This window comes from Sus scrofa, chromosome 9 (genome assembly GCF_000003025.6).
Source record: "Sus scrofa isolate TJ Tabasco breed Duroc chromosome 9, Sscrofa11.1, whole genome shotgun sequence".
NCBI lineage: Eukaryota > Metazoa > Chordata > Mammalia > Artiodactyla > Suidae > Sus > Sus scrofa.
Genome location: NC_010451.4, coordinates 83,544,151 through 83,567,136, shown reverse-complemented (window position 1 = coordinate 83,567,136; position 22,986 = coordinate 83,544,151). Strand labels below are relative to the sequence as shown.

At 37.0% G+C, this 22,986-nt stretch overlaps 1 protein-coding gene and 1 pseudogene across 1 annotated transcript in view; both read left to right on the top strand.

The window, feature by feature from the left end:
• The window catches only part of ETV1 (ETS variant 1), a 244,319-nt gene continuing 221,333 nt past the window's right edge, over positions 1–22,986 (top strand). The window contains exon 1 of the mRNA XM_021063401.1: positions 1–201. The gene's annotated coding sequence lies outside the window, so the exon portion shown is untranslated. The remainder of the gene's footprint in view (positions 202–22,986) is intronic.
• On the top strand, positions 10,859–21,965 carry LOC100625701 (annotated as a pseudogene).

The following is a 22,986-nucleotide window of genomic DNA, read 5'->3' as shown; positions in this document are numbered from 1 at the left end:
TGCTGCTGCCTTTGAATCCGGCAGAAGGGTGATTACAAGTCAAGGAAGGTGGGCACATCTAGATGCTGCAAAAGGCAAGGAAATAGATTTTTCTCTGCAACCTCTGGAAGGAACACAACGCTTTGACTTCAGCCCTCTGAGACCCGTTTTGGACTTGCGACTTGCAGCACTGTGAGATTGCTTGAAGCCACCAAATTAGAGGTAATGTGTTAAAGCAACAATAGGAAACTAAAATAAGGAGTAGGCAAGTAAAATGACCATGTTCAGAGCTGTTGCTACATATTGATGTCTTTTAAGATAGAGTAAGAATTCTCTGACTTTAATCCTTAATATATTTGAATCGCTTAATCCTCACTTAAATGCATTTGGGCTCCCAGAATTCAGTATGCATGTCTCGTCTTGGACCTTGTGTAGATAAATTGATGAGAGAAGGTAAGAAAGGAAGAGAGATTTTATTTCCCAGTTCTTTGTTTTTGAGTGATGCCACTAGAGCAAGAAAAAAGTGAAAATATAAAAGCGTCTGTTCTAATGAGACCTATTTTGCTGAAGACAATGATCTAAATTTCTTCTGGTGATATACTTAATCCTGGCTTTAGTTATTTGATAGTTTGTGATATAATAATATTTCCCTCTTTTCGGGACGCTTAAGACAATTTCTACTTTTTGCCTGTAGAAGTAAGAAAATAATAAAAGGTGGCTGTAAATGAGAGGTTTAGAGTACTTCTCTCCAGTTAAATTATTTGTTATGTCTGCCCTACATTTTCCTGCACATTCACTTGGCAAGTTCAGCTTCAACGGGAGCAATAGCTGAACAGAGTTGGTAATGAACTGGCTCCTATGCTCTGGGTCAGAGCCCTACTTTTGCTTTTGGATTGCTATCCCAGTTTGAAGCTTTTGAAGAGTATGCTTGGCAAATGCTAATCAATTCAAACTGGTTTACATTTAAATTATTAGGTGTTTGGAGGGAACAGTAAAATACTTTGCAAATATTTTAGTGTCAAAGACTTTATGGGCCTCTTAACTTATTCATAGATCAGAATTTCCCAAGTCAAAGGAAAGTTGCCAGCTAGATGAAAACTTAGCAAAGCTTTACCTTGAGTCCTTTTCCTATGTCCCGGCCTTTACTATTGTGAGTTTTACACATAGCTATTATTTACCACTCACATACATGAGAGAAATGGATCAAATTAGTGGTCTTTTTGATACAGTTCAGTGACAAAGATTCTCTCCTTGAACTTCAGGCCCCCCTGAACTCTTCCAGCTAGACCTCAACTTTTGGACTTCTTTGTCTTTGCATTGTCTAGGTGTAGCAAGAATCTTGCTAATTCAATTTAGCTGGATTTTGCAGCCTCCAAATCTGATCACTTATGATATCTAATTAGGTTCCTTAGCCCCCAGCTTCCCCCACGTGACATCTGATTACCCTGCCTGTCTTCAACAAGAATGTCCCCTTGCCCTGGATGTTGTTTCTTAGTAATTTTCCATCACTAATACTGGTCCTTAGCTATAAATTCCATTTGCCCATGCTGGCTTTACAGTTGAGTCCAGTCTCTCTCCCCTGTTGTAAAATTCTATGAGCCAGCCAAACTTCAGCTTTACTCTGCAGGCAAGCAGACCCATCGACTAACACTGGATTTTGGTCAAGGCAAGTACAGCATTTATTGCAGGGCACCAAGCAAGGAGTCAAGGAAGCTAGTGCTCAAAAGGCCTGAACTCCCTGATGGCTTTTAGGAAAAGATCTTTAACAAGGTGCGAGAGGAGGTTACAGGGTTTAGGATCAGCTCTTGGGCATTCTTACTGATTGGTGGTAAGGTAATTGGAAGTCTGACATCATCAACTCTCTGGTTGCAAGAGGTCTGAGGTCTCTGTGCTGGTGGTTAGCATGCAATTAACTTCTTCCACCTGTGGGGGTTTCAGTATCTGCAAAACACCTCAAAGGACATGGCTCAGAATGTTATCTATAGCCCTTGAGGAGGAGCTAAAAGCTCCTGACTTTGTTTAAAGGCTAAACTATTACTGTTTTGTCTTGCTTGACTCTTTCTGCATTTTCTCACTTCTCTAATTAAATTTATTCTTTGGAACTTGGAGAAGGTCTAGGAGGCTAAGGTTTTTCTACAAAGAAGAAGCTGATAGAGAGCACAGATGGGGGAAGTCTGTCTCTGGAAGACCTCACAGGGTCCTTTTGCCTTACAATTCCTATGTCTATCCTGATAGCCCTCCCCTAGTAAAGTCTTCCTTACCTTGCTTTAACAAGTGTCAGGGAACACTTTTTCTTTAACATTAGTCTTTGGTATAATGACAGTACATTATCAGAGTGTAAGGACTGTCTCACAGTACCAGTCATATAAAGTAATATTCGCTGATGGAAATTCATCTTGCATTCCAACTGATAGAGATTAAATACAATCAAAAAATAATTTTTAAAAATCAGAATGTAGAAATATTGTTATTGCCGTGCAGAGATTTAAGAAATTAATGATTTGCAGTTCCATAGTACAGGGAAGTTGTAAAAGGATCCCCCCAAAGCCTACCTGAGTTTACCTGCAGCTCTAGAAAGTCCTCTACACACTGACCATCCTCTGCCTGAGAACACTCTCCTGCAAGGAGGCAAATGTGCTGAGGCATGCCTAGGCTCTACCCAGAAGCACAGCCTAGTAATAACACCAAGCTCAACTTTCAACCAACTGGGGATGGGAGTCCACGATAAATGTCCCAGCCTTCCTTGTTCTTAGAGGGCTGACGGTTCAGAGGTGTGGTTTCTGAGAGGCTTGTCAGAGGGACTGATTGCCAGTTGTCCACAGCAGTAGTCCCCTCACCAAAGTTCCCTTCATTAGCTTATCTTGGGCTTCTTATCCCTGTTTTCACTTTTGCTTCCTGGCATTAATCTTCCAAATAAATGACTAACACCCAATCTCAAGCTCTTCTTTGGAGGAAGCTTTGAACTCAAAGACAATATTAATGTCCCACTTAAGTTTGCTGCTTTTGGAAAGAGAATTATATATATCAAAGGTTAAGGGAAAGAGGCCACAGGGAAGGGTGTTAAATGATAAACTGAGGCATGTTAGAAATAGTTAAGTATTTATTTGAGCAAAAACCAATTCAAATTGGGCAGCATTGAATTTAGCAGATAGAATGGAGCTCTGAGGTGTTGAACAAAATGGAATACTTGCATAGACAGAAGGGAGCAGGTACAAAGTCAAAAAAAGCTGAGTGGTTATTGCAAGGTTATTAAGGCAAAAAAGCTGAGAGTTAGTGTAAGGTTACTTACCCTGAGTGAATGGCAGATATTTAACTAGTGCTGATGGGGTGATTCTTGATTGACTGGTTTGAGAATCCATTTCTGTGAGAGCTGAAACTACATTTAAGTCTCTATTTGGTGATGAGAAGCTTAACATAAGCAACTCCATTTGGGGCCTGTTTATGTTTTTAAACAAAGGTAACATAAGGAGTGTAGCCTACTGGGTAAAGCTTTTAAGTGGGAATTGGGTAAAGATGAAAACTGTGTTCAACAAACATACACCTGGTTGATAGAGGACTGTAGCCACTTAGGGCAAAGTGCATTGTTACCAAATGAGGAAACTACACTGGTACTGCCTTTTCATACCATCTTCCAAGAGAAGTGGCAAACTAAGATTTTTATATGCAGGCTTTTGTATACAAAATGCTGTGGCTAACAAACTAAGCAAAAACACATCTATAAATTTTGTTCAGCCCATGGGCTCTTAAGTACTCACTACCTTTTACTTAAGGATTTTTTTCCCTTTGAAAAATGTCAATTGTGTAGTCAGAGGAACTGTTTGTCTACTTCATAATAAGACTCAATACTGTGTAATCCTCAATTTCTCTGCTGAGAAATCTGATCAGTTTTGTCATGGTTTCAACTGAGATTAAATATGCCAAAACTCTTGAACAAATTTAATACATGCCTTTTAAATGCCTCTGGGTCAGGAAGCATCTGTGACTTAAGTCCACTGTCCTCATGTGAGTTATATTCTAACTGAAAGGGCCATTAAACAATCTACAGGCCATTTCAAATGGCAATATCCAGAAGTTATAATTAAAAACTTTCATGAGGCTGTACTAGGGGAACTTAAAAGCAAGTATTTTGGAGTTCCCGTCGTGGCGCAGTGGTTAACGAATCCAACTAGGAACCATGAGGTTGCGGATTTGGTCCCTGCCCTTGCTCAGTGGGTTAATGATCCGGCGTTGCCTTGAGCTGTGGTGTAGGTTGCAGACGCGGCTCAGATCCTGCGTTGCTGTGGCTGTGGTGTAGGCCAGTGGCTACAGCTCCGATTCGACCCTTAGCCTGGGAACCTCCACATGCCGTGGGAGCGACCCAAAGAAATAGCAAAAAGACAAAAAAAAAAAAGCAAGTATTTTATAAGATATAATAACTTTCATATATTATTAATGAGTTTGGGATATTTTTTATTCTTTACTCAGTTTTCCTAAAATTTTATTGACTCTTACGTTCACCCAGGGCTTGTCTAAAAGGACCTTACATACTAAAAAGAAAGGGACAAAAAAATTATTATGGCAGATTTTTGTTGATACTATATGATGTTCCTATTTTTAGCTATTGGTTGAAGATAAATCTCCTTATGTTCATACAGCCAAAAACTAGGAATTGAATATAGGCTTTTGACTCTCTACAAAGTATTTTTTTCACTACTCACTGCCTCCATGCCTTTAAGGTAGGGTAGTAATGTGCAAGGAATGAATGAATATCTTGGGAATATTACATTTACCTAGGATTTGGGGAAAAAAATTTTATGTAAAAACCAACACAAATAGCACATACATGTATAAGTTGGAACAATATTAAAATGAAACTTCACCATGCTGTATAGTAGAAAAGAAAAATGTATTGGGAAAATTTAAAAAAATTAAAATTAAAAAAATAAAATAAAATGAAACCTTAAGTTTACAATAGGTCCCTTAAAATACTCCCCAAAAGTTCCCTAGTTTATGCAGTCAGAACTTTGAAAAATACTCTGGGAAAAGCATGACCCTCAGGCAAATCTTGACAAACAGCTAGATCTTATTTCTAAGCAGCAGACCTACTGGTAAATCTATTTGGATGTTCCACAGACATCACAGACACAACTATGCTTGAATCTTACCACATTTTCATATGACAACCTTTTCTCCTCTCTGTATTTGATTTTTCACTTAATGGAAATGGATGACCATTCCTTCATATCTCATCAGTCATCCATTCTTTTCAGTTTTGTCCAAATCTTTTCATTCATTCTTCTCCTTCTATTCCCACTGCTGTTGTCTAACTTTCAGTCCTTAAGAAATAAGTTCTCATTTGAACTTTTTTGCAGTAATTACCTAAGTTAGCTCCCTGCTTTCCCTTTGTTCTGCTTTCAATGATCCTACCACATGATGGAAGAGTTATTTCTAGACTACCAACATTTGGGGGTTCCCTTCATGGCTCAGCAGTTAACAAACACGACTAGGACCCATCAGGACATGGGTTTGATCTCTGGCCTCACTCAGTGGGTTAAGGATCTGGCACTGCCTTGAGCTGTGGTATTGATCGCAGACATGGCTTGGATCCTGTGTGGCTGTGGTATAAGCAGGCGGCCATTGCTCTGATTCGACCCCTAGCCTGGGAACTTCCACATGCCACAGGTGTGGCCCTAAAAAAAAAAAGCAAAAATAAATAAATAAAACAGCAATATTATTCTAACACCTAACATTGACTGTATACTGAATAAAGTTAATTTTTTTTCATATAAATGGGAATAGCTTCAGGGTTCTTAGATGGCAATGTCATTATTCTCCTGCGTTAGAATAAGCTATTTTGACTGGAGGAAAGAACAGAAATAATAGAAATACACAGCATTCATCTTACCAAATCACAGTCCAGTGCTAGCTAGCTGCATGAGGTGTGTGATAAGGATGACCGAACCTTATCCGCCACATGGATAGGAAAGCGTGGAGTAATAGCTGACCTAGAACACTTCCAGCACAACTCAGAGCTCTCCAAGCAATCCCAAGGTCTCTCCCTTCATGTTTCCTTTACCCTCTAACATCTTTTCAATCTTAGAAAATGCGGAGCTTTTAATATTTTACTGTTTATTAGAGAATTGGTTGAGAGATTGCAAGCTTGTTTCACTGCCTCTAGTCATTAAACACATTGTGACTTATAATGGAATTGGTGCTAGAAATAATGGACAAAATAGGAGTTTAAAGCACTTAGCATCTGTAGAGAGCTGCAGATGGGCTAAACAATATTTTCAAAATGTTTATACATATTTGTAACTTTTACTATGCTCTATAGTAACTGCATGCTGAGAGCTCAGTTCTCACATCCATGAGGAATAAGTTGGGTTTTGCCTTGTAATATTTTAGATTACCTTAACAGATGCAGTTCTAAATATCTGGCATTTATTTTAAAGTTGTTAAAGCAAAGGTAACTTTTTTTTCTTGTTCTCAATATGTGTATTCTCCCTTTTAGAGATTTTTTTTTTTTAACAGAAAGAGGCAAAGTTTGTCTAACTCACACTTATTCACACACATAACACACGCCACTTCACACAAAATTGGCAAAGTCAATTTAATTGAAGAATGTGATAATCAGGTATAGCCTATATTAATTTCAAGTGCATTCAACTATATAGTATAGAAAGGAATTTAAAATAATGGAAACTTCTCATTCAGTTATTAATTTGTTGTTTATTTTCATACAAGAACATGCAGGCAAAATAGAAGTTCCCTTTCATTCATGCACCTGGAAGATCAGTGATGATCTTTCAGTAAAAAAATAATTTTGTTACTTGATAAATGCATAAGCTAAGGTTTCTAAATGATCCTTTGGTTTTAAGCAACTTCCACGTTTGCTGCTAAACACACAGTATTAACAATGAAAAACAATGACATTTATAAACTAAAGAATGACATTTATAAATTCAAAAATACACAACTCTTTAGATCTAATATTGATTTTATCCTCCTCATTTATAACTGCTCTTAAACAGAAAATTTCCGTCAGCTTTAAAGACAGGGTGATAGGCATTTGAAAGTAGAAAACAATAACATCAAATACTGCTTCCTAGTTTCTAGTCCATATATTTTTGGAAAAGCATAATGTCTTATTTTATAGCTATTAAATTGTTAGAAATTACCATTTCATTTTAGAGCTATTTTGGAATTTTACTTCTCTGAATTTAAAAAATAATTTTTAAGATCTCATTTTAATTTTTTCTGAGTCTTGGGATATGTACTTTAGATATGTAAACAGAATTTTCATTCTCTGTGTCTTTATCTGGACAAAAGTATCATTTAATTTCATTTTATTTTTAATTCTCTAAGCTAGTCCAAGTAAAACTTTGTACATTTTAGAATCAAAAAATATTTAGACCTGTAAGAACCCCTCATTAAACATATTTTGAAAAAATGTGCCTAAATAGCTTAAATTCGTAGACTACATTCTCACAGTTATCTAGGAACAAAATAGCCACATAAGGAATTCCCGCTGTGGCTCAGCCTTAAGAACCTGACATAGACTCCATGAGGATGCAGGTTCAATCTCTGACCTCACTCAGAAGGTTAAGGATCTAGGCTTGCTGCAAGCTGCAGTGTAGTTTGCAGATGTGGCTCAGATCCAATGTTGCCATGGCTGTGGTATAGGCTGGCACCTGCAGCTCCAATTCGACCCCTAGCCTGGGAATTTCCATACGCCACAGGTGCAGCCATAAAAAGAAGGAAAATAAAAAATAAATTTAAAATGAAAAATAATAACACCCACCTATTCCAAAACTACTCCCATCTCTACAAATAGTTCAAATTGTTTAAAAAAAAAATGTGAAACAATAAAACGAATCCTAGTCAAGTCTGCATTATCCAATAAAGTAAAAGCATATGGTAAAACAGTTATTTCTAAAACATTTGGTTTTGGAGATTGCTGTTTAATTTTAGAGGCAATTTGTATAATTATGTTTTATTAGCAAATATTAAAATTACTTTGCTTCTCCTGAATAAACAATGCCTGATAATAGGGATAAATGAGGCATGGGGTTGACAAAAGTTGGCAAGGATTTTCAGAATAATATGTCTTAGATAAAATGCAAAACCCCAAATCAGGTAGTTGAAAGTCAAAATTGTAATAACTCAAAATAATAACCACAAAAGAACCTAATATGCACATGCTTATATTAAATATTAGGATTATTTATTTTAAAAGTATAGGCTTCCAGATTCTTTGGAGATTTTTTTTTTTATTTAGAAAATTTGATTAAGAAACCTTACAACCAGGTATGGTATTATCTAGTCAAAAATATAAAAATAAAGTTATAAGTTATTAGGTTTTTTTTTTTTTGTCTTTTGTCTTTTTTAGGGCCACACCGCGGCATATGGAGGTTCCCAGGCTAGGCATCTAATTGGAGCTGTTGATGCCGGCCTACACCAGAGCCACAGCAACACAGGATCCGAGCCGCATCTGAGACCTACACCCCAGCTCATGGCAATGCTGGATCCTTAACCCCCTGAGTGAGGCCAGGGATCGAACCTGCAACCTCATGGTTCCTAGTTGGATTAGTTTCTGCTGCACCACGATGGGAATTCCACAAAAGTATTAGATTTTTAAATAAAGGAATATATTCTTCCTTATTTTAAATATGTTTTTAAAAAAATTGATCTGAAGCAGGTTTTACCAATAAAATAGAGATCTTAATTTAACACTTGCAAGAGAAAATACCTCATAGATTTTGTAATATACTCACTTTTAGCTTCTCTGTACTAACGTAACATGGATTGTATGTAAACTAAGGTCAACAGTCATTTACAAGGCTTGTTGTCAACTTTTGGTTTGCATGGAAATGACAGGAAAGTGTCTCTCCTCTCTTAGACCATGTCCTATGCTTGCATGGTCACACATCCCCTATTCCACTTTTCTGTTCATGGTGTCTGGATCACTTGCTAGGGATCTTTCAGTGGGGTAGCTATTGCATTTTTGACCTTCTCTATCAAGTTAGGTTTCAAATATTGTCATTTATCATTTATTTTATATTTGCTCATGTTTTTTCATTTCCTGTCAGCACAGAAACCAAGCCAAACCTCCGTCAGGTGCAGGAATCACCAGGGCCTTGTAGTGTTAGGAGAAGGAGATGGGGAGCTGGCACAGAGAGAGGCCAAGATGATGAGTCTTGGCCTGTGCAATTGCGCTGTTGTTTGTTTCAGCCACTGAAGGGTACCAACAAGCTCCTGGAGGCGATACCTGGACTGGTGCAGATTTCTGAGCACTATGGGAGTGCTCCCCAAACACAGGTTCTAAACCTGTGTTGCTTTTCCTTAATTCACTGTGTTTGGCCATTTTCCCCTAAAGTAAAACACCATGCAACATTTGTTTTGTTGTGATGGGCTTCCTCCTCCAGGTAAAAATTGTGTTCATACCAACTACTCCTTCACTACTGCTTAGCCCTTTCTCTTAACATAAGTACTAGATGAGATTCTACCTTTCCTCACAGCTATTTTATTTAGGAGTGAGATTTCCTTTTCCTGCCAGTAGGTCTTTCTGAAAACATCCTGTTCTACTCCAGTCTCTTTACCGTTAAATCTCAGAGAGCGAGAAGTGGAGATTTCTGTCTAATCTCCCACAATTAGGCCTGACGGTTCCTTCTTTTTCTACTGAGTCTAGTAAGTAACCTCAGGAAATCAGTCATGATAAAGTCATAAGAGGTTCTATCCTACTATTTTGCAGGTTTCCTATACCCTAGCTCCTCCTTGTCACAATTCCATAATGTATATCTACTTATCTGCAGCGTGTACATATCTTGGAGTGTGCGTATATACATGTATACATTCATGCATGTATACAATCATAAATACTGCTTGATCAAGGGAGCATCTTTTATTCCAATATGTGTATACTCTTCTGGCCTTGGTGAAGACTGTAAATTTAGGAAAACTTCTCTTTCTTCACTGCTTCTCATCTTCTTTCAGGGTCTCCTTTTCAATGCCAACTATAAATGGTTGCATTTGACCAAAAACTCTTAACATTTTCCACTAAAGCAGAACTTACTAGTCTCCAGGATCAAGAAAGTGATAACACATACACAAGAAAATGGGAGTTACTGTCATGGTTCAGTGGAAATGAATCTCTCTAGTATCCATGATGATGCAGGTCCAATCCCCAGCCTTACTCAGTGGGTTAAGGATCTGGCATTGTTGTGAGCTGTGGTGTAGGTCACAGACACAGCTCAGATCTGGCATTGCTGTGGCTGTGGCATAGGCCAGTGGCTACAGCTCTGATTCCACCCATTTCCTGGAAACCTCCATGTGCCACGGGTGCAGACCAAAAAAAAAAAGAAGACAAAAAAAAAAGAAAGAAAGAAATAGATAACACATTCCATGTCTGCAGGGAATATTTATAACCAGATCTTACATATTTAGGGATTGAGTTTTTACAGAGTACTTCCTTTGAGAAACATCCTCGGGTAGCAAAAAGCTCTCTGGGTTTACAGTCATCCTGACACAATTCCAAATTCCTGAGCAAAAGAAAATGATGAGAGAAAGAAAAGAAGGTACCAAATAAGAAACTGAAGACAAATGAGAAAAGGAAACTTGTGCTCTGGTTATTATTGTATTTGGACTCTATCATTTGGAAACTAAATTGCATGATAGGGTATTTATAACTACAAAAGTTTGCCATGTACTTGAGCAGTATAAATAATAAATATTGAATATTTAAGAAGGTGGGCATAGTGAAATTTTAAGGAAAATTTCGGGAAAATGTATAATGATTTCAATGTTTAAAATCTTTGCTGCGTAACACATCAGATGTCATTGGAAGCAAATGCCAATGAAATTTCTCACTGCTGACTTTAATACAAGGAAGCATCATCTGTGACCATTTCCTTCCATGAAAAAGAGGCTGACTAGGTCCTTGGGTTTCAAGTTCATGGTTTCTAAAATGAAATCCACAAATAGAAGCCAATTTAAATAAAAATTCTTGAAGTAGTAAAAGAAACTGCTTTAAAAGTAAGGATAATGACTGTTATTTCATAGAGCAGATTGAAATGCCTTACACGGACTTTTCTAGTAAGTGGCCTGAGGTGACCTCTAAAAATGGTCCACTATTCACTTGACTCAGAAAACCCCACACAGTCATGCAAATCAGAGATTCAAATCTTCGTGTTCACATTAAGAAGGCTTATGACACTGCCCAGGCCGTTAAGGATATGCATATTTGAAAAGCCACCAAGTATTGGAAGGATGTCACTATATAGAAGCAATGTGCGCCATTCCATTTTTACAACAGTGGAGTTGGTAGGTGTGCCCAGGCCAAACAATGGGGCTGGACAGAAGGTCAGTGGCCCAAAAAGAGTGCTGGATTTTTATTGCACATGCTCAAAAATGCAGAGAGGAATGCTGAACTTAAGGGCTTAGATGTATATTCTCTGGTCATTGAGCATATCCAGGTGAACAAAGCCCCCAAGATGCAGTGTAGGACTTACAGAGCTCATAGTCAGATCAACCCTTATATGAGTTGTCCCTGCCACATGGGGATGATCCTTACTGAAAAAGAGAAATTGTTCCTAAGCCAGAAGAAGAGGTTACACAGAAGAAAAAGATATCCCAGCAGAAACTGAAAGAAACAAAAACGTATGGCCTAGGAATGAATTTCACAAAAATAAATGCAAATGAATTTTTTAAAATGTATTACATGAAAAAGACAATTCAAGAGAAATTTTTCTGTAACTAACTTGGTTTGGAGTAGCTAGATCCTAATTGATGGAAGTTGACACAAAGAGTGGTTTTCATGGTTGTTTTTTTGTCAATATCTTTCTCAAATTTGTATATAGATATTATTTATTAAGTCTATGTACAATTTATACACACATCTAGATTTCTAACTTTTCTGTATTTGTATGTTTACTACCCTGGGTGCTATAGTGCATTTCATAAACACATCCCATGTTAATTTATACTGAAGTAAGTTTGGCTATTTGTTAAGCGTTCTTCAGTTCTAAAAAAATACATATTTTTAAGTTCTTAAAAGATATGTACACTTTGCTTTAAAATCAAATCAGAAAAATGATTTTTCTTTTCCCATGTGGAGCTTGTTTAGTCATGTGTTAATTGTCTACTTTTATCACCATCAGAAACGTATTCTTTGGGAAGTAATTCAGAGTAAGTAAATTATCCCCATTACTGTGTTTTGGTAACCCAAGTGTTAAAGTTTAGCAAATACCAAAATCTGCATTTGATTTCTAAGCTTTTCATGTTTTTACCAAGTGTCATCTTCAGTGCCATAAATAATTTAGAGTTCAAAGTGAACTTTGCCAATAAGTGCTCAAGAGCTCCAAATCACATTTATTTAATTTGTTAATATTTCCTTCATACAACCAAACTCTGAAACTGTTGCAGTTGTCCACCAGTCTTCTTATAAATAAAGCCAGATATGAGCTTTCTTCTTGCAAGGGGTAGAGGAATAAATTAAACATCCAAAGTGAATTGATTATAGAACAATCTTAATATATATTCTTACTAATGACAATATGATTATCTTACTATATGTGATTCATATAGGAAAATCTGCACTTAACATGGCCAAAACCAAGAATATGAATGCTCAATATTTATTGATTTAGAAATAGTGTTTTTATTAATAGGTTATTCAAGAGTGGCATCTAAAATGTAAGAGAGTTAAATTTACTGTATTTTGAGTCAAAGTGTACATAACCAAACTGCTGCCCTTGAAAGAACAGAATAACGATTTAATTGAATATTTCTTAAAACAATGTCTCATGAATAATCTAAAATATTCACTTCAGCACATTGTGAAAAATGACATAGAAGGTTCTTGACAATAGTAGGAAACATTTGGTTACTTTATGATAGTGGTTTCCTGAGGCTAAAAAGCAGCCATTTCAAATTATTTTTTTTGTTTGTTTCATGTGTATGACCTTGAAACAGTTGTTAGAATGAGACGGGATCTAACAAAAAATCTAGATTATACATTCATTTAATGATTGTGAAGAAAGAGGTTCAAAACATTTTCTCTTTGCCCAAGTTATAAAGGCAAACTGTAACTGCTTTAGAATTAAAACCCCAGGAATCTGGTGGCCTGCTCTGGCCGCTCCACTTCACCAACTCATGCAAGGTTTCTGAAATTCTAAAACCCTTCTTTTAAGAGTGGGTACCACAGACAAGTTTAAGATATCCTTAGCAAGGTGCCATTAAAAAAAAAAAATAGTAATTCAAAAGATTATCTAACTTTGTCAGTCATTTAAATATCTTACTTGAAACTAAAATATGGAAAATTATTTCTCTTCCATTTTAAGTCAGATTAGAAAATACAGGATTTTTGGAGTTCCTGTCATGGCTCAGTAGTTAATGAACCTTACTAGCATCCACGAGGACACAGGTTTGATCCCTGACCTTGTTCAGTGGGATAAGGATCTGGCGTGGCCATGACCTGAGGTGTAGGTCACAGATGAGGCTCATATCATACATTGCTGTGGCTCCGGTTCGACCCCTAGCCTGGGAACATCCATGTGCTGCCAGTGAGGCCTGAAAAGACAAAAAAAAAAAAAAAAAAAAAAAAAAAAAGAAAGAAAATACGGGCTTTCAATGGACAAGACAAGAAAGCAGGAATTGCAATACTCATATCAGATAAAATAGACTTTAAAATGAAGGCCATTAAGAACGACAAAGAAGGACACTATTTAATGGTTAAAGGATTTATTCAAGAAGAGGAATTACAATTGTCAGTATATGCCCCTGATAGAGGAGCACCCAGATACCTCCAACAAATACTAACATACATAAAAGGAGAAATTGATGGGAATATACTCATGGTAGGAGACTTCAACATGCCACTCACAACAATGGACAGATCCTCTAGACAGAAAATCAATAAGGAAAAAGAGATCCTAAATGACACAATAGAAAAGTTAGACTTAATCAACATTTTCAAGACATTACATCCAAAAAAAAAAAATCAGAATATATATTCTCCTCAAGTGCACATGGAACATTCTCAAGAATTGATCACATCCTGAGGCACAAAGCTAACCTCAACAAATTTAAGAGTGTGGCAATTATTTCAAGTACCTTCTCTGACCATGATGGCATGAAATTAGAAATCAACCACAGGAAGAGAAATGAGAAGAAACTGACTACATGGACACTAAACAACATGCTACTAAAAAAGCCAATAGGTCAATGAGGAAATCAAGAAGGAAATTAAAAAACACCTCAAGACAAATGAAAATGAAGACACAACCACTCAAAATTTATGGGATGCCACAAAAGCAGTGCTCAGAGGGAAATTCATAACAATACAGGCCTTCCCCAAAACAGAAGAAAAATCTCAAATCAACAATTTAACCTACCACCTAAATGAATTAGAAAAAGAACAAGAAAAACCTAAAGTCAGCAGAAGGAAGGAAATCATAAAGCTCAGAGAGGAAATCAATAAAATAGAGGTTAAAAAAAAACAACAGATAAAATTAATCAAACCAAGAGCTAGTCCTTTGAAAAGGTAAACAAAATTGACAAACCTCTGGCTAGACTCACTAAGAAGAGGAGAGAAAAAGCCCAAATAAAAAAAAATCAGAAATGAAAAAGGAGAAGTCACAATGGATACTACAGAAATACAAAAAACCATGAGAGAATACTATGAACAACTGCATGCCAACAAATTTGACAACCTAGAAGAAATGGACAACTTTCTAGAGACTCACAGCCTGTCAAAACTGAATCAAGAAGAAATAGATCAACTGAACAGACTGATCACTAGAAATGAAATTGAATATGTCAAAAAAACACTCCCTACAAATAGAAGTCCAGGACCAGATGGCTTCACAGGTGAATTCTACCAAACATACAAAGAGGAACTTAAACTTTTTCAAAATGTTGAAGAGGAAGGAACACTCCCAAAGACATTCTAGGACACCACCATCATCCTGATTCCAGAACCGGACAAAGATACCACCAAAAAAGAAAACCATAGGCCAATATCTTTCATGAATATAGACGCAAAAATTCTCGACAAAATTTTAACCAACAGAATCCAAAAACATATCAAAAAGATCATACACCACGACCAGGTGGGATTCATCCCAGGTGCACAAGGATGGTCTGACATATGCAAATCAATCAACATCATACACCGCATTAACAAAGGAAAAGTCAAAAACCACATGATCATCTCAATAGGTTCACAAAAAGCATTTGACAAAGTCCAACATCCATTCATGATAAAAACTCTTCCCAAAGTGGGTATGGAGAGAACATACCTTAACATAATCAAAGCCTTATATGACAAACCCACAGCAAATATAATACCCAGTAGAGAAAAGCTGAAAACCTTCCCACTAAAATCTGTAACAAGACAAGGATGCCCACTCTCACCACTGTGATTCAACATAGTACTGGAAGTCCTAGCCACAGCAATCAGACAAACGAAATAAAAGGCATCCAAATAGGAAGAGAAGAGGTAAAACTCTCACTGTATGCAGATGACATGATACTATACATAGAAAACCCTAAGGACTCAACCCAAAAACCACTTGAACTGACCAACAAATTCAGCAAAGTAGCAGGATATAAGATTAACATTCAGAAATCAGTCATATTTCTGTATACTAAAAATCAAATATTAGAAAAGGCATACAAACGTACAATACCTTTTAAAATGGCACCCCCAAAAATCAAATACCTGGGAATACACCTGACCAAGGAGGTAACGGTGTATGCTGAGAACTCTAAAACATTAATCAAGGAAATTAAAGAGGTTTCAAAGAAATGGAAAGATATCCCATGCCCCTGGGTTGGAACAATAAATATTGTAAAAATGGCCATACTACCCAAAGCAATCTACAGAGTCAATGCAATTCCTATCAAATTACCCATGACATTTTTCGCAGAACTAGAACAAACAATCCAAAAATTGATATGGACCCACAAAAGACCCAGAATTGCCGTAGCAGTTTTGAGGAACAAAAGCCAAGCAGGAGGCATAAATCTCCCAGACTTAAGACACTATCACAAAGCCACGGTAATCAAGACAGTGTGGTACTGGTACCAAAACAGACATGTAGACCAATGGAACAGAATAGAGAACCCAGAAATAAACCCAGACATTTATGTATTTGGGAGGGTTTGGGAGCCTGGGTTTAACGGATGCAAACTATTGCTCTTGGAATGGATTAGCAATGAGATCCTGCTGTGTGACACTGGAAACTATGTCCGGTCACTTATGATGGAACATGATGATGTGAGAAAAAAGAATGTATACATGTATGTGTAACTGGGTCACCATGCTGACCGTAGAAAATTGACAGTACACTGTGAATCATTACAATGGAAAAAAATAAAAATCATTATATATAAAAAAGAAAAAAGAAATATATATGTATTAAAAAAGAAAATCGGGCATTTTAAAATGGTTAGAACTTGTTTACTTACTTATGTACGTGGAGTCATCTGTTATTTTCTTTATCTTATGTGTAACGAGAACAATGCTTAGCATCACTGCCAACTCTCTCTAGGCTTCTTTCTCATTTATAAGATATTTGCTGATATTTAGGGCTTTCGTGTGGTCTAGCTATGAAGAGGCATGTATAAATACCTATGCTGGTTTCAATTAGTATTACTAAGTGATTGGCTTTACCGAATCATTAGCTCCTAAGATTATCTACTTGAATTACTCTTTTCCATTAAACATCATTTCTTTTCACATCCATAAGCTTTCTAGCTACTCCATCTCCCGAATTAACATTGAGAATTCCAGTATGAAAGGGGAAGACTAACACAAACCCTCTTAAACACCTGCAATAATGAAAGCACTATCATAGGTGTTTCATATATTATTTACTTTGATTCTCTCAAGTGTCCTATCAGGTGGGTATGAAAGTCTCCCATTCTCTTCTCATGGGCACTCAGTTCAAAGCAGCTGACTTGACTAAAACTCCATGGCAATAAAAGAAGCTGAATTCAAATTTAGCTTTGCCTCCTTTTGAAGTCCATCTATTTTCTGATCTATCAGGTGACATCAAAATCCAAAAGATCATGTAATTTTAAAGATTTTAAAAAGAAACTATTTACTCCTATGGTAGAAAAACAAATTTTGTTAAAATACGTGAAATTCAAATATATCATCCAACATCAATGAACAGCAAACTGAGAATCAATTTCTGAAATTTCTGAATGTTGTTCCCAACTCTCCTGAGCTGTAAATTTTAAGATAGGACTTAGGATTGTTGAATTTCTGTCTGATACAACTTCACATGCTTTGCACTTCCCTTCCTTCAGCAAGTCAAAAATGAACACTACACTACACTACACTACACACACACACACACAGAGTCATCTGCCTCATTTCCCTCATGAGAAACTAGAGCTTTCTTTGTATGGTAAGACCCATATGAATCATGATGCAACATGGCTTGTCCACCTATCAAGTCCCTTTTCAGGAGTTCCCATTACAGCCTTCAGACCACTTTTTCCACCTTTTTGTATGCCCTGATCAAATAAGTCCCAATTTCTAAACATTGAAAATGAGCTCATGAAATTTCTTCAGCTTTCACATGAATAAGATGAGATATTGGCTTTCTTAGCAATATGTTCCTGGTGATAGCTAAGCACATTGCACACATTCTAACAGTTACAATAACTGTATACAATAAATCGTGGTCCCTCCCCCTAATTTTCAAATGGGTAGCCCCCAGAAAGGCAAAAACAAATCACACAAAACACCGGGATTAATAAGAGAAGATTCAGGAATGCCAGTCAGAACTAGTAGGGATGGTCTCACATTTGACCTTATAGGATTAACTTTGGAAAAGCAAACTCCTTAGCTGGTCAGACGTGAGACCAGGAACATCACTTTGGAGACTGTCCATAAGCAATGTGGAGCATTTTATCCTCTCCATGTCCCCAACTTTGCCCAACAAGAAAATAAAAAATTGGATACTGAAAACTGTGTGTGGAAAACAGAAACCTGTGATACATGATCATTGCCATCACAGTGTTAGTTCAGGTTAGTCTTACTGTCCAGGGTCTCTATAACAATTTTGGGCACTTTATTTCATAAAAGCAACTCCATTGCCATTTTCATTTCTGTTTATTAAATGTGCCGTCATTTGAAACAATGATAATTATGCAAAACAAAAGGAATACAAATCTCCAACAACTTTACACTCAAAATGTATTATATATACTGTCAAACTTTCCAACTGATGATAGAAAAATCATTTTAAAGTTTAGTTATGATGCATGTTGTTTAGGAAATTTTGGATTGGTTCTATTAGTGCTCAGATGGCTGTAATGAAGACAGCTGCCGGGGAAATTTGGCAGGTGTACAAATGAAGTTAGAAACATAAGTGTTTATCACTTAGATGCTGCATATACCTACTGTTCCTCTTTGCCAAAAGATAACAATTCCACATTTTATAGGCAATTGTCATTCCTTTTTTTGTCCCAGAGGCTTGCCAAAATTCAGTAAGTTTATTTTAGTGGAAACCACCTTGCTGCACTCAGCATCTTGCCTAAGCAAAGTTCCTTAAAATAAAATGAGCAGGAGCAATTACTGCAGCGTAACAAAGCCAAAATGATCATGAGCCCATTTCTTTCCAAATGAGCTCATTACTATTAATTTCTCATATCCTTAGAGAATATTTGGAAGCACAAGTTCATCAGGAAAGTGAAAGAAATGTAAAAACAAAGTTGGTAAAAATATCTTCCCTCTTCAAAGCTGCATCCTAAGTAAGGCAATCCCATAGGACCCTGACTTGCCAAAGCACAGGTCTGAATACATATTTTAGATGATTAGCTGTGCATGATTCTGGGATGTTTTGACACTGTTATCAAACAGGAGCTAAATGTTTGTAGAACCACCTTAGTAAATACACATAATGAAACAGTTTCCATTCTCAAAACTCAGGACTTTCCCTCCTTGGAAATCTAGTGAGACTCTGTAATGGCAAAGAATATTAATAGTAGATACCAAAAGTTAAAGATAAATGGTTACATTTAGAGACTCTCACTGTGAGTGAAATTCTGACAGTCCCCACCCTGCCCGCAGGATGGCTTGTGGCTGTATAGTGTGCATGGGCTGCATGAGGCTAGAGTGAAGGCTTGAGGTTGGAAGAGGGGGGTGTATACAGTATTTGCTTTCCTTGGTTCCTCTTCACACTTCTTTTGAACCCCAGCTCCTCCACTTTCAAGCTGTTTCACATTGGACTTTTACTCAACTCTTAAGTATGCTCCATTTTTTCCTTTGTAAATGAGAATGGTTATAGTTCTTGCATTATACAAATAAAATATTAAATGTAAAGAGCCTAGAGCAGTACCTGGCACATGGTAAAAACCAAACAATTGTGGTCATTAATTTCATGAATTGGGACAGCATGTCCTGCTTTCTCCATTTCTTTCCAAATGGAGAGCATAGGAAGGTAAGCACAGATCTGCTTCCCTGCATTTGAAAAGTGGAGCAGGATGAGATGGGTTTGGGAGCCACAAAGTGGGAGAAGTGGCAGACTGCATGCATGAGTTTTTGATGGAGGTAGGTATTCTTTCCCTATGAGCTAGATCTACCATGCTTGCTTTCTTCCTGTTGTCTTTTTAGGGCTGTACCTGAGGAATATGGAATTTCCCAGGCTAGGGGTCTAATCAAGAGCTGCACCTGCTGGCCTATGCCACAGTCACAGCAATGAAGGATTCAAGGCACATCCATGACCTACACCACCTATGCCAATGCCAAATCCTTAACCCACTGAGTGAGGCCAGGAATCGAAGCCACATCCTCATACATACCCAGGATCATTACCGCTGAGCCACTACAGGAACTCCTAAGGACAATATTTTAATTCTCCCCCAGCCACCTCTTGTTCCCTGTCATGAATCTGTCTTTCTCCAAATGATTCTTTCTTTCTCAGAAGAGAGAATTCAATTGTTATCAAAACTTCCAGCCCCTTTTCCTGGTGAGTTGACTTAATGGAAGACAAGATGAAGCATCCAGGCACCCAAAGCTAGAATGCTGCTGCTTAGCTCTCTGTGAGCAATGCTGTTAATTATTTCTAGAACAGAAACACACATTTCAAAGTAGTGGCTGCTCCTCGTTAGTAGTATTTAAGCTGTTAGAGGTAGTAGAAAATGGAAATTGAGAAAGTATTGTCTCATTTAAAAGCTAGGGGTGGCCAAGTATTAGAAAAGCGTCCCGCTAATGATACATGCATGTCAAAACCCAAAGCAGAAAATTCCATTTAACATTTGACTTCCAGTGCCTGAGATTCTAGTTTTTTGTTTGTTTATTTGTTTGGTTTTTTCTAGGGCTGCACCTGCGGCGCATGGAGGTTCCCAGTCTAGGTGTCTAATCAGAGGTGTAGACCAGCCTATGCCACAGCCACAGCAATGCTGGATCCGAGCCGTGTCTGCAACCTACACCACAGCTCATGGAAATGCCGGATCCTCACTGAGCGAGGCCAGGGATCAAAACTGCAACCTCATGGTTCCTAGTCGAATTCATTAACCACTGAGCCACGATGGGAACTTTGAGATTCTAGTTTAAATGTTTATATAGCTTGACATCGCTAGAGATTTTCAAAGCAAATGCTTTAAACCAAGGATGGGGTGATTCTTGAAATGTGCATACATTTTTCTTTATTCTAGAAGACTGAAAAATGTTAAATCAGAAATGATCTTGTCTTAGCCTACTTGACAGGGATTGAGTTACTAATAATATCAAGTATGTTAAGCGTTGAATGGAAGCTTCCATCCCAGACTACACACTTGCCTAACATCTACAGTGTTTCCCAGAGGATGGCCTTGAAGAACACCTTGCAGGAAAAGGCTCTGCTCCTGATCAACCAAAAAATAGAGGTGGTTTTGAATAATTTATCCAAAGCTGTCAATTCACAGGTCTTAAAATACTCTTTCAACATGAATACCTTGATAGGTGAGCCAATTCATGGCTTTCCTTTGTGCTCAAACATTTTATCTCTGGGAAATATCCCAACAGTGGCTAAAACCTTTGCGTAAAGGAGAAAATATGGGACGATTATCTAATAATGCAATCTCTGAATTTTTTAAAAAAGATTGTACCTGAATTTTTTTAAAAAGATTGTTCCTTCTCCTCCCCCTCCTCCTCCTCCTCCTCCTAACACTACTTAGTATTTCTTCGTGGGCATCAAGCAAATGCATAAAATGAGATGCATTTTACAGAGAAGGGTTTCAAACTCCAGAAATTTAATTCTTAAATTCAGTGCATTGCTCACATTTTATTTGATTGATTTTTTTTTCATAATATATATTCCAAGGTGCAACTATTGTTCCTCAGCTATAAACAAAGCACATTATGCAGCTTTTGCCTAACTTCCTGGGTAAACCACAATCCAGTCCAAATGCTTTCTATACATGATTCAAGATATTCAAACTGCAAATTAATTCTCAGTCATAAATGTTGGAAGAGAGAAAGTTGAGACTGCTCTGCATGATTCTGTTTATTAGACATTATGATGGTACAATATAAAATGATCACATAGAAAGTAAGAAAAAAATCAATCTGGGTTCCAGAGAGGAAAATCAGGGTATCAATACGTGCAAGAGTATAAGAACATGGCACAAGTGGCTTTCAAACTTTTGACCTCAGACCAAAACCAAGAAATAAATTTTACTTCATTATTCAGTACACAGTCGCAAGCACACATAAATGAGAAAGATCTGAAATACAATTTTCATGAAATAACACTTGCCATTATTACCTGTGATATATTCTGGTATTTTCTATCTTATCCTATCCCATGTCATCTCATTCCATCCTATTCTGTTCTGTTTCACTTGTCTTGGGATGACTTAATTTTCCACATATTGACTATAGTCTTTGTTGTGGACCTAGGTGCCAGTATTTGCCTTGTCAGTGTCGGACTCTTCTCGTTTGTGCCCTGGAGCTTCTCAACCACATCTACTTAGGACTAGATGAGAACAACATCAACTATTTTGATGCATAAAACTAAAACTGTGAGGTAATTACCTCATTTTTTGAATATTCTTCGATGAGGGCACAGGAGTCAGTGGAAAGATATTCTTCCATGCCTCTTCCGAGGCACAAGACTCATGGCTTTTCAGAGTTAGACCAGTGAGCTCTAGCCCCTGGTGCCCATCATAATGACCAGGATATGATACCTGTTAGTTTTTTCTCTTCTTGGTTTCACAATTCTGAAGTCCCTGACTACTGTTTCTTGGGATCAAAACCCAAATAATTCACTTGCTCATATACTCGAGACTCGATATCACCCTTTTTTTTTCTTTTACCAGCCTAATATGTATTTGGGTATGGCAGAAGAATAAAAATTTGGAATATGCAAGCTATGGCAAACCATTGGCAAGTCTGCAAAACAAAGGAAAAGAATATTATAGAGGAAAAGGAGGAAGGTGGGAGGATCTGCTTTGTTTTCTTTAATTTTAATTTTTTAATTAAAGTAGAGTTGATTTACAATGTTGTGTTGCTTTCAGGTGTATAAAAAATTGATTCAGTCATACATTCACATATCTCTACTTTTTCAGATTCTTTTCCCTTATAGGTTATTATAAAATATTGAGTATAGTTACCTGTGATCTATATTAGGTCCTTGTTGGTTATATATTTTATGTGTAGTAGAATGTATATGTTAATCCCAAACTCTTAATTTATCCCTCACTCTTCTTTCCCCTTTGGTAGTCATAAATTCAATTTCTCTATCAATGAATCTGTTTCTGTTTTGTAAATAAGTTCATTTGTATCTTTTTTTAGATTCCTCATATAAGAAATATATTCTTTATCTGACTTAGATCATTTAAAATGATAATCGCTAGGTCCTTCCATCTTGCTGCAAATGTCATTATTTCATTCTTTTTAATGCTTGAGTAATACTCCATCACATACACACATGCACACACACGCACACACACATATATATAATACACTTCCCACATCTTCTTTATCCATTCTTATGTCAATGCTTGCTTAGGTTGCTTCCATGTCTTGACTCT